The sequence below is a fragment of the Balaenoptera borealis genome (assembly GCF_965194805.1).
Source record: "Balaenoptera borealis genome assembly, chromosome: 2".
Lineage (NCBI taxonomy): Eukaryota > Metazoa > Chordata > Mammalia > Artiodactyla > Balaenopteridae > Balaenoptera > Balaenoptera borealis.
Genome location: NC_138867.1, coordinates 145,154,882 through 145,167,237, shown reverse-complemented (window position 1 = coordinate 145,167,237; position 12,356 = coordinate 145,154,882). Strand labels below are relative to the sequence as shown.

At 41.5% G+C, this 12,356-nt stretch overlaps 1 long non-coding RNA gene across 1 annotated transcript in view; it reads right to left on the bottom strand.

The window, feature by feature from the left end:
* The window catches only part of LOC309623230, an 86,659-nt gene that overhangs the window by 49,934 nt on the left and 24,369 nt on the right, over positions 1-12,356 (bottom strand). Inside the window, exons 3-5 of the long non-coding RNA XR_014241278.1 lie at positions 11,814-12,134; positions 5,827-5,922; positions 80-222 (exon numbers count right to left, since the gene is read on the bottom strand). This is a non-coding gene — a long non-coding RNA (uncharacterized lncRNA). The remainder of the gene's footprint in view (positions 1-79; positions 223-5,826; positions 5,923-11,813; positions 12,135-12,356) is intronic.

The following is a 12,356-nucleotide window of genomic DNA, read 5'->3' as shown; positions in this document are numbered from 1 at the left end:
TAAGAAAACAAATAAGATAAACAAAACCTCTCCCAGACACCTCTGCAGATAGGGTAGCTGAGGAAACGTAAGTCAATACCTTGGTGTGGGGCTTCCAGGAAATCATTCAAAGAGGGTATACTCTGCTATTATGTACCATTTGCATTTGGTCCTTTCTCCTTCTTCCTGTTTGAGACACGCAGACTGGATCTCCAACAGCCATCTTGTGACCATGAAGCAATCCTACGGAAAAAAAAAAAAAAAGGATCAGAAGAAAAGAAGGAACCTGGGATCATGGTGACACCATGTTGACAGAGCAACCAGACCAGCCTTGGGCCATCCAGCTCCAAACTTCACGGAATGTGGAAGAAAAAAAAAGAGTTGTTTAAACTCTGTTGCTTTGATTCTCTGTTACTTGAAGCCAAATGCAATTCCTAACTCACTTACTTTGCTATGTGGCTGACCAACCATCCCACTGAGCTGTGTGGTCCTCAAGAGTGAACTCAAAGTACCACTTGCCTCTGTACCAATGTCAGGAGCACAGCACCTGGGTCATTGTATTGACCTCGACCAACTCTGACTTTCTTGCCATTTTACTCAGCCTCCTTGGAGGCAAAAGAGATGAAGTTAGGAAACAGACATTTCTTTCTTTTTTTTATTTATTTATTTATTTATTTTTGCGTGTTGGGTCTTCATTTCTTTTTTTTTTTTTTTTAAATTAATTTTATTTTATTTATGGCTGTGTTGGGTCTTCGTTTCTGTGCGAGGGCTTTCTCTAGTTGCGGCAAGCGGGGGCCACTCTTCATCGCGGTGCACGGGCCTCTCACTATCGCGGCCTCTCCTGTTGCGGAGCACAGGCTCCAGACGCGCAGGCTCAGTAGTTGTGGCTCACGGGCCCAGTTGCTCCGCGGCATGTGGGATCTTCCCAGACCAGGGCTCGAACCCGCGTCCCCTGCATTGGCAGGCAGACTCTCAACCACTGCGCCACCAGGGAAGCCCGGGTCTTCATTTCTGTGCGAGGGCTTTCTCTAGTTGCGGCGAGCGGGGGCCACTCTTCATTGCGGTGCGTGGGCCTCTCACTATCGCGGCCTCTCTTGTTGCGGAGCACAGGCTCCAGACGCGCAGGCTCAGTAGTTGTGGCTCACGGGCCTAGTTGCTCCGTGGCATGTGGGATCTTCCCAGACCAGGGCTCGAACCCGTGTCCCCTGCATTGGCAGGCAGATTCTCAACCACTGCGCCACCAGGGAAGCCCCGGAAACAGACTTTTCTGATTCCACGGCACAGAATTAAGGGAAGGGCGAAGGAAAGCGTGAAGAGAAGTTGGCTCCAGCATGTGAAGTGCAGACACTGGGGAGAACCGACCCAGCCTCCAACCTGCTCAGGTGTGGGAGGGCAATGCTGTCTGAGTGCCAGGAGCTCCACTTGCTCCTCTGCTTCAAGCAGTGATGGTGCCATTTCCATGCCTGGGAAACCCAGGGCCAGGAGCCAATTTAAACCTGGTAAGTGAAGTCAGGAGAGTACCTGAACCAGAGCTGGCTGTCAGCTTGTGCAAAATAGCCAGCCTCTCCAAGTACTGCAATTTGAGGAATTATCTTACATCTCCACCCTCTCCTCAGCACACCTGAAATCCAACCACAAGACTGTTGGTGCCAATGAGGTATAAGGCTTGCCATGCCAATACCCCTAAGACAATGAGTGTACTGGCTGTTGGGAAAGTCAACCTCTGGGAACCTCAGTTTCCTCATCTGTACAGTGGAAATAATACTGCCTACCTCTGTTTCCATATGGGGAGTTGGTAAGAGGATCAAATATCATGATGAACAGGAAAGCCCTTTTGTAAACAGTAAAACATTATACAAACCCAAGATAGTGCATGTATTCATTTTTCTGGGGCCTCAGCTTCCACAATTATGGAAAATTCCTTCCAGATCCCTCATTCTATATTTATTACAATGTTTTCTACACTCAAGTGTACACAGCATAAAAAAGTTGTTGAGAGAGTAAATCCTAAGAGTTCTCATCACAAGGAGAAATTTTTTTCCTTTCTTTTCTTTTTATTGTATCTGTATGAGAAGATAGATCTTAGCTGAACCTACTGTGGTAATCATTTCACAATCTATGTAAATTGAACTATCATGCTGTGCACCTTAAACTTACACAGTGATGTATGTCAATTATTTCTCAATAAAACTGGGGAAAAATGACTTTAAAATTGTCATGGTTCCCCCACCCCTGCCACCTCCCACCTCCTATGGGGCCACCACATAATACGGAAACCAGAGTTTTTTGTCCAATCATTAGGCTCTGGCCATTTTCTTGATGCCATAATTGCAGGGAAAGAAAGCTGGGTCACATGTCAGTTCCTGTCCAGCCCTGTGCTGGGTGCTGTTCCCAGGGTGTAGTTGCAGGGATTCTGGGTATAGAAGTGTGAATTCCCACCATTTGTCAGTCCCCCAGGTCAAGATCAGAAGGGAGGTGCTTTAATCCAATTTTGGCATTAAGTCATGGGAAGAGTTGCCCATTAGCTAATTTGCCCACAGTAGAGATTAGCTTATCTGATTAGCTCATTACCACCACCCACTTCTACCAACAGAAAGCAGAGCCTGAAGAGAACAGAAAAAGAATATGCTAGTTTTGATGGGAGGCAAAAAAAATTAAACGTTGGAACTCAAAAGGACCTAAGAGATGATCTAGTCAGGATGCTGTAAACTGAAAAACTCTGGCTTTATTGATCCTGTTCACCGGTGTAATGGTGTGTTTTCCTCACACCTGAATGCTTTTATATGCACTTTTCATTTATCACTCTCCTCTCCCTGTTATCCTTTTCCTGATTGCCACCCATAGCCATGTTATCTGCTTGGCCCATGGAGTGGCCCTGCCAGGGCTAGTCTCCAGCCTTTTGGTACCTATCCTGGTGCCCTTTGGTTAGGGCTAAGCATCTATAAGGATACAGGCACTTAAAGCAGAAGGGAATGGAAAAAGGAGTGGAAGAATTGGACAGACAATACAATCTCTCCAAATCTTAGAAACCTCTGAATATCTCTTATAAAATGGAGTTAATACTGCCTATCCTTAAAAAAAATCTGATCAGAGAAGGCATGTGAATTGCCTGGGATACAGTATGTCCTCATTGAATGTTTCTTTCCTTTTCTTCCCGGAAGACTCAAGATGCTTTCCAACACTCTTGCCTTGTGACTCTACATCCCTTACCTAAAGAAGTAGGTAAGGAGCTCATGTGATTATGGTGCTTCAGAAGGGTGAACGGAGGCAGAGAATCAGGAAGTGATCTGCCCCTCATCACTCAAGGCAGGCACTTGCACTACAACTGTCACCCAGTTACCCAGCCAACTCCTAACAGCAGTAGGAGCTATGCCGCCAATGCTACCCATGACCTGGGTGCTGCATGGTGTCAATACTACTGCTTTTGGCCACTGATTCCACACAAGTGAAGCAGCCAATGGCAGAGACCAGTAACAACAAACAAGCTAAGAGGTTTCTCACTGGTTTCTTTTCCCTGTTTTATTCCTCTGAAGAACAATGCATCCCCCAGTCAGATTCTTGTCTTTTGGGTTGTCCCCTGGGTCAGCTCACTGTCAGCCCACGGAGCCCAACCCAGCCAGTCATCTCAGCAACCTAGCTAAAACTTCAGTCAACAGGGGCAAAATGATCCTTTGACATCATGGAACGCCACCACCAAGGCGCTGGGCACTGTCTGGCCTCATGAGCTGGGTGCCCAAAAGGACTGCCCAGCTCCAATTAGCTGGTCCATTGGTGGGACTCCTGTGCCCTGGGCCAGTCTCCTGATCTGTTTGTTCGTGACCATTAACCCGACTTTCAATGACACCATTAACTCGACTTTCAATGACTAAGTCAATCAGATCACAATAGAAACCAGGGGGGTCCAGCCCTGGCTGAAATCTTGGCATTTTGGTCACTAGTAAGCAGTGACCTTACAGCTGAACCCCACCTCCTCTTTCTCTCTCTCCTCGTGGTATTATCTTTCTTTGGATTTTCCATGTAGTTTCATTGCTTAGCAGCTGGCTCCCTGGGTTTTATCATTTTACACTAATTTCCTCTTTGTCTAAGTCCTACTCTCCCTCTGCCTCTGCCTCCCTCCACATTACTCTTTCTTCCTCCTTCTCCTCCTCCCTGTCTCCTTTCTGTAAACATTCCTGGAAATGCCTGTGCTCCTGATGAGAACTGAAGAAATCTGTCGAAGAGAGAGAGCTAGGAGAATTTACTGGTTAAAAGCAGAAGCTCTGAGGACCTCCCTGGCAGTCCAGTGGTTAAGACTCCACGGTCCCATCACAGAGGACATGGGTTAGATCCCTGTTCGGGGAACTGGGATCCCACATGCCACGCTGCGTGGCCAAAAAATAAAAAGCAGAATCTTTGGTATCAGCTTTGAGTTTGAAGCCAAGATTTGCCACTTAGCAACTGTGTAAGTTTGGCCATATGATCTAGCCACCCTGAACCTCAGTTTCCTCATCTTGACAACAGGTGTAACAATACTCATTTCATGGGGTCAAGGGTAACACTGTGTTATGTAAACTGTTTTGTTAGCAACTTGCCTAGCATATGATATACTCTAAATAAAATTTAAATTAACACAGTCTTTGTTCTGTATCGTGGTTTAAAACAATAAGGTTCCAGCTGGGTTCCTTGAAGGTCTGAGGCTCTAAGACTTGCCAGGGATGGAGAGGTGTGTGGTGGATGGCAACAGGTTGAGCCCTACTTACTCTCCCACTTTCAAAACAGATCCTATTTTTTCTCTTTTTCATGTTGGGTCTCTGAAGAATATTCTGAAAAAAGGATTCCATTGCCGTGAAAAAAATTCTGGAACTGGCTTAAACTGATTTTTCACCTGTCCTTTTCCTAGTATTTTCCCCTTTGTGTTCATTCCAAAGGCACTTAGAACCTACGAAATCATTGTTCCACTCCCTGTTGCTTCCTTGAACTTGAACCTCCCTCTCTCCATGAAAAATTGTAACTGACATTTCTATTCTGTAAAGAAGATATCGAGGAGTTTAGCCCACCCAGCAGACTTCCTTGGGAGTTTGTTTCACAGGCCTATCAGATAGTGAAAGACAGTTATTAGGTGCTTGGTTTCATTTGAAAAAAGCTGATTGCCCATTTTCTTTACCATTTGAGAAATGTGGTTACACCCTGAATTTCACACGAGAGCCTGTGGTTGTGAATTACATCTGAAAAAGCACTCTCCATACTAGGCAATGTTGTTTCACTACCTTAAAAAAATTCTCTAAAAAAAAAAAAAAAAAAAAATGACCTTATTGAAAACAGACCAGAAAGAAAAGTCATCTTTATGATCTGTAATTCCCTCCATGTTCCCCTGGAGGTAGAGATCCGGGTAACCTGATGCTCACAAACGCATTCAGGCTTCCAGGAGGTTCTAGGCTTCTGGCACGTAAGCTCAGAGGCCTCCTTCTCCAGCCTTATCCGTTTTGCATGCCCCCATTTGCATCCCTTGTGTTTTGCCGAGAGAGGTAGGATGTTGCGGGTGCCTACAGAGGAAAGAATTCTACGTGGTTACTTGCCCCGGTGGTGAGCCCATATGAAGATGCGTGTGGTTGAGATGAACCACTCTAGGATTAATGTTCACTAAAGATCATGTGTACAGACAGCACTGTGTGAGGACCCAGGAAACCAAGAGGCACATTTGATTGAAAGTTCAATGGTAGCAAAGTTCATGACAATATCATATATCAGTGTAGTCCCAGGGCCTAACACATTGCTGACACATAACAGACACTCAAGAAAGAGCCACTGAATGATGAATGAATGAATGAATAAGAAAAAACAGCTTAGGAAAGAGCCATTCTCCCTTACCTCCCCTGCCTATTCCACAGTAGTTCACAGTGGGGCTGATGGCCTTTCTGCTTCCCCTCCAATCCATCCTTCCATGCTGCAGCAAGAGTGAGTCAGCTGAAATATAAATAAAGTCTTGTCACTCCTGTGCTTCAAACCCTCCACCTAGGACTTAAAATATAACCAAAATCTTTGCCTTGGTCTACCAAGCCTGTGTGGTATGGTTCCTGGCTAGCTCAGTGACCTCATCTCCTTTCCTCCTATCCCCTTAATCTCTGAGCCACTCTGACCTATTGCGTGTTGCCTGGACAAGCCAAGCTCAATCCTGCCTCAGGGCCTTTGTACTTGCTATTTCACTAGCCTGAAACACTCTTCCTCTAGATTTTTAAATGAAAAGATATTTTCTTGTCATTCAAACCTCATGTCAAATGATACTCCTCAGAGTGGCCTTTCTTGAGCACTCAATCTAAAGTAGCCACCTGTTGGGACTTCCCTGGTGGCACAGTGGTTAAGAATCTGCCTGCCAATTCAGGGGACATGGGTTTGATCCCTGGTCCAGGAAGATCCCATGTGCCGCAGAGCAACTAAGCCCATGTGCCACAACTACTGAGCCTGCGCTCTAGAGCCCACAAGCCGCAACTACTGAGCCCGTGTGCCACAACTACTGAAGCCCGCTTGCCTAGAGCCCGTGCTCCACAACAAAGAGTAGCCCCCCACTCACCGCAACTAGAGAAAGCCTGCGTGCAGCAACAAAGACCCAACGCAGCCAAAAATAGATAAATAAATAATTATTTTTTAAATTTAAAAAAATTTTAAAAGTAAAAAATAAAAAATAAATAAAGTAGCCACCTGTTCATTCTCTATCACATCACCATTTTCTTTTTCTTCATAGCAATAAGCACTTGGAAATAGTTTCACTCATTTCTTTGTTTTCACAATTATTGTCAGTCTTGTGCTCTAAAATGCAAGCTCCTTCTATTGTGTGCACCACTGATAACTCTCCAATGCCTGGAACAGAATTGCACCTGCAGGCCTTGATGGATATTTTGGATGAATTAATAAATGCAGCGTTGGCATCCTGAGGGTTCTGGGCAACACCAAGTGAATTCTCCCAGGGGGCCAATGCATCAGAAACAGAAGATAGATGCCTCAAATAGAAGGGTCAAGAAGGAAGAAATATAAATGATAATAGCTAACATTTGTAGAGCACTTACTATATGTCAGATATTTTTCCAAGCCCTCAATATTTATCTTTTATAATTCTCACAACCATCCTTGGAGGTAGGTCAAATTATTCCTATTTTATAGTTAAGTAACTGGTACAAAGAGAGTAAACAACATATCCTCTGACAAAGGTGGAAAATGGAAGATCAAAGAAGCAAACCAAACTATGAACCACTACGCTACAATGCTTCTCTCAAACTGTCTTACTCAGAGCATACATGGGCTAACAGCCACCCTTGGGGAGAGACTGTAGGAGGGAGGTAGAAATATGGAGCAAGTCATAACATCACTAATCATTAGAGAAATGCAAATCAAAACCACAATGAGGTATCACTTCACACTGGTCAGAATGGCCATCACCAATATGTCTACAAATTTGATTATGCTGTAGAGGGTGTGGAGAAAAGGGAACCCTCCTACACTGTTGGGAATGTAAATTGGTGCAGCCACTATGGAAAACAGTATGGAGATTCCTCAAAAAACTAAAAATAGAGTCACCATATGATCCAGCAATCCCCTTCCTGGGCATATATCCAGAAAAGATGAAAGCTATAATTCTAAAAGATACATGCACCCCAATGTTCATAGCAGCATTATTTACAAATAGCCAAGATATGGAAACAACCTATGTATCCATCAACAGATGAATGGATAAAGAAGATGTGGTATATATACACAATGGAATACTACTTAGCCGTAAAAAAGAATGAAATAATGCCATTTGCAGCGACATGGATGCACCTAGAGATTATCATACTAAGGGAAGTAAGTCAGACGGAGAAAGACAAATATCGTATGCTATCACTTATATGTGGAATCTAAAAAAAATGATACAAATGAACTTATTTATAAAACAGAAACAGACTCACAGACATAGAAAACAAACTTATGGTTACCAAAGGGGAAAGGCAGGGGAGGAATAAATTAGGAGCTTGGGATTAACAGATACACACCATTATATTAAAAATAGATAAACAATAAGGTCCTACCATATAGCACAGGGAACTATATTGAATATCTTGTAATAATCTATAATGGAAGAGAATCTGAAAAAGAATGTACACATTGTGTGTGTATACATATATATATATATATATATATATATATATATATATATATATATATATATATATAACTGAATCACTTGCTGTACACCTGAAACTAACACAACATTCTAAATCAACTATACTTCAATTTAAAAAAAAGAATTTGCCAATGAAAAAGAAAGAAAAATGAAATATGGAGTAAGGCAGGTATTGATATCAAAGTAAACACAGATGTACCTCCAGGCTGGCAAAGTCTAAAGCCATGAGTAAACCTAATGAATGGTCTCATGTTGATAGAAAATGCTCTGGAGTCTGCCATTTAGCCCTGTGACCAAAAACATGTCTGGTAAAACTGCATGTCCACAGCTGTAGCAGTACCTGGGCAGTCTCTCTGCCACCACCCAGGCTTGTGTGGCCTATAGGCTGACAGCCTACAGACAAGTTTTGCTTAATCCTCATGGTATGGCCTAAATAAACATTTTTAAAAATTATACCTGTGGCCAACCTTTAAAATCAGGATACTTCACATTTAAGTTCAGATTTCTGGCTTCCAGCAAAACATCACAAGAACTGGTAACACTAATCTTGGTTTTGCACTTGGCACGGTCAGCCAGAACTGAGTCACAGCTGTCTTTCTGGAAAGGAGCATGTGCATCCAGTTCACCACGGTCCCCATCACTCCCTAGTTTGTCTTTAATACTGAGCCATATATTTCTGCCTACGTGTATTCACTTACATGAGTCGTGTATACTCTGAGCGTTTGAGTTAATGATCCCTGGTGGGCATTTAACACCACACCCTGCACTGCTGAGACAGCTCTGACTGGCCTCCCAGCCTCCAGTCTTTACCGCTCCACAGCCATGCTTCCCAGTGCCACCAGATCCCACATAACAGTTAGGAAAGGGATCAGCCACATAGCCATAATTCAAAACCAAGTTCATCCCTGGCACTGTGTTGCTGTCCTCCCCTCCCCACACTTTCCTCACCTTTAAAATGGGAGAATAATAACACCCACCTTGGATGGCCAAAAAGCATTTTAAATACTAACAAATTCCATGGCACATATGCCATTCTGGGCATCATATATTATTTATCTCTGTCTCTATTGTTCTTTTACCCAGAATGTTCAGCACTTTATTGAAAATAATAAGAGACACAAAGAAGCAAGAAAAAAAAATACCCTCCTGTCAAGAGATAAAATATGCAACAGAACCAGACCCAGAAATAACCTAGATGTTAGAAGCATCAGACAGGGACATTTTAACTACTCTAATGAATACATTAAAGGACTTAGTATTAAAAAGGTGGACGAAATGTATGGATCATAGGGAATTTCAGCAAAGAGATGGAAGCTATTAAAAAAGAGTCAGATGGAAATGCTAAACATGAAAACACAACATCAGAGATGAAGAACTGCCCAGGCAGGCTTGTCAACAAATGGGACACAGCAGAAGAAAGGATAAGTGAATTTGAAGATAGAGGTTATTTTTACAAATATGAAAAGAGAAGAACAATCAGTGGAAAAACACCCAGGAGCTGTGAGACCATATCAAATTGCCCGACATAAATGAAACTGAGTGCCAGAAGAAGAGAGAGAATGGGGCAGATGAAGTATGTGAACAGATCATGGCCAGTAAGAGAAATAGACAAATCAACAATTATAGTTGGAGATTTCAACTTTTTTCTTGTCAATAATTGATAGAAAAATTAGACAAAAATTATTAAATATATAGATAGCTTGAACAATACTATCAAGCAACTTGACCTAATGTATAGAATACTTCATCTCAGAGAATTTACTTTCTTTTCAAATGTTCATGAAATATTCAAAAGTAGTCCATATTCTGGGGCATAAAACGAATCTCAATAAATTTAAAAGGATTAAAAACACAGAAAGGTATATTTTCTGATGACAATGGTGGTCAACTATAAATCAGCAACAGAATGACACCAAGAAAATTCTTAAATATGTGGGTAATAAACAGAACACTTCTAAATAATCTACAGGTCAAAGAAGAAATAACAAGAGAAATTAAACATATGTTTAAATTGAAATGATAAGAAATCTTAAAATTTGTAGGATCAAGCTAAAGCAGTGTTTAAAGAGGAACTGATGGTATTAAATGCTCATATTAGAAAAGAAGAAAGGTCTAAAATCAATTATGTAAGTTTCCACCTTATGAAACTAAAAAATTAAGAGCAAATTAAACCCAAAGTAAATAAAAGGAAGGAGATAATAAAGATAAGAGCAGAAAACATTGAAATAGAAAACAGAAATTAGTAAGCAAAACAATGAAACCAAAAGCTGGTGCTTTGGAAAGATCAATAAAATTGGTAAACCTCTATATATACAGATCAAGAAAAAAGGACAGAGACCCAAATTACCAATGTTATGAATGAAAGAAGGACTGTCACAGCAGATCTATCAGATGTTGGGAAGGATAATGTTATTTTATGAACAACTTCCTGACAATAAATTTGATAACATAGATGAAATAAACAAATTCCTTACTAAAACTCATTCAAGAAGAAAGGGGAAACTTGGGTGGCCTTATATCTATTAAAGAGATTGTATTCATAGTTAAAGTCCTTCCCACAAAGAAGAACTCCAGTTTTACCAGGGGATTCTACCTAACATTTAAAGAAGATACAGTATCAATTCTACATGAACTCTTCCAAAAAATAAAAGAGGAGAAAACACTTTCCAAATTGTTTTACCAGGCTGGCATTACCCTGACATTAACCACACAACCCAGCAATTCTATTCTGAGGAATTTACCCAAGGGAAATGAAAACATACGTCCTCCCAAAGATTCATACAGGAATGTTTATTGTATCTTTATTCCTAATAGCCCCAAACTGGAAAAAACACAAACGTCCATCAGTTGGTGAGTGGATAAACAAATTGTGGCATATAGTGGAATACTACTCAGCAATAAAAAGGAACAAAACAGTGATTCATTCAGAAACATGGATGAATCTCAAAAGCAATATTCTAAGTGAATAAAAAGACACAAAAGACTACATACTGTATGATTCCATTTAAAAAACAGTCTAGAAAAGGCAAAAGTATAGGGACAGAAAACAGATGAGTGGTTTCTAGGGGCTGGGAATGGGGAGAGGGGGTTAACTGCAAAGAAGCATGAAGAAACTTCTTGGGATGATAGAAATGTTCTATCTTTTGATTGTGATAGCAGTTACTCAGCTGTATATATTTGTCAAAGCTCATCAAACTGTACACTTTAAAAGAGTGATTTTTATCATATCTAAATTATACCTCAGCAAATTTTAAACCTCTTTAAGAATGTTACCATTAGGGGAGACTGGGTAAAAAGTACACAGGATTTTTCTGTAGCATTTTGTACAGATGTATGTGAATCTACAACTATAACAAAATAAAAATTTTTTAAATAATAAAAATTTTTTAATTATAAGAGACTTTAAAATCTCTTTAAGAGAAGGATGGAGCAGAAAACGTTACTTCTATTCATTAAAATAATAAGAAAAAGGTTTACACGATAAATCAGGGCTCAGAAAGAATGTAGATTACACCCCTAGGTAAAGAGTTCAAGGTAATTTACCCAAAGTCATATTCGTGTGAGAGAGGGCGATGGCTTCTCCCCCTGAGCTTGCTCAAGTTGCCATCAGAAAGCCACTGCCAGTTATGATTCAAAATGTTCCCAAAGATTAGAAGGAATCCTGCAATCCTCAACAACAAACTTCAGCTTGCGATCTTACCAAAAAAGCTCATGGTGACAGTCGTGCCAAGAATCAAAGTCAAACAGCAACCATTCCAAATCTCCCAGCCGTACTTTCCACCAGTAGAGAAGGCCAAGACAGGACAAGTGACCTTTGCCTAATGAGAGACTGGTGAGCCACAAAAATACTTCCCCAAAAGTCCACGGGGGCATGAAGTGCTAGAGCTGTCCACAGCAGTTGGTGAAGTTCCTCTTTTGGGTTCCACATCTGCCTGGCAGACTTCCTCCATTTGGTCTGGCAGACCAGGTTCCAGTTACCACAGGCTGGCATCACTATGGACCAAGCAGGGGATGAGGCATTCTGGGAGGAAGCAAAGGGGCAAACGGTCAAAGAGGGTCTGAACTTTGGTTTAGGGACAAGGCCCTCCATGCATCCCTCTAGAAGCTGGAACTTGACTTTCATCAGAGGACTTGAGGTTCATCCTGGTTTGGTTATTGTGGGACCTTGTGCAAATTCTTTAACCTCAGAATTCTCAACACTGATGGTCATAATACTTCATAAGAGAGATATTAAGATGTAATG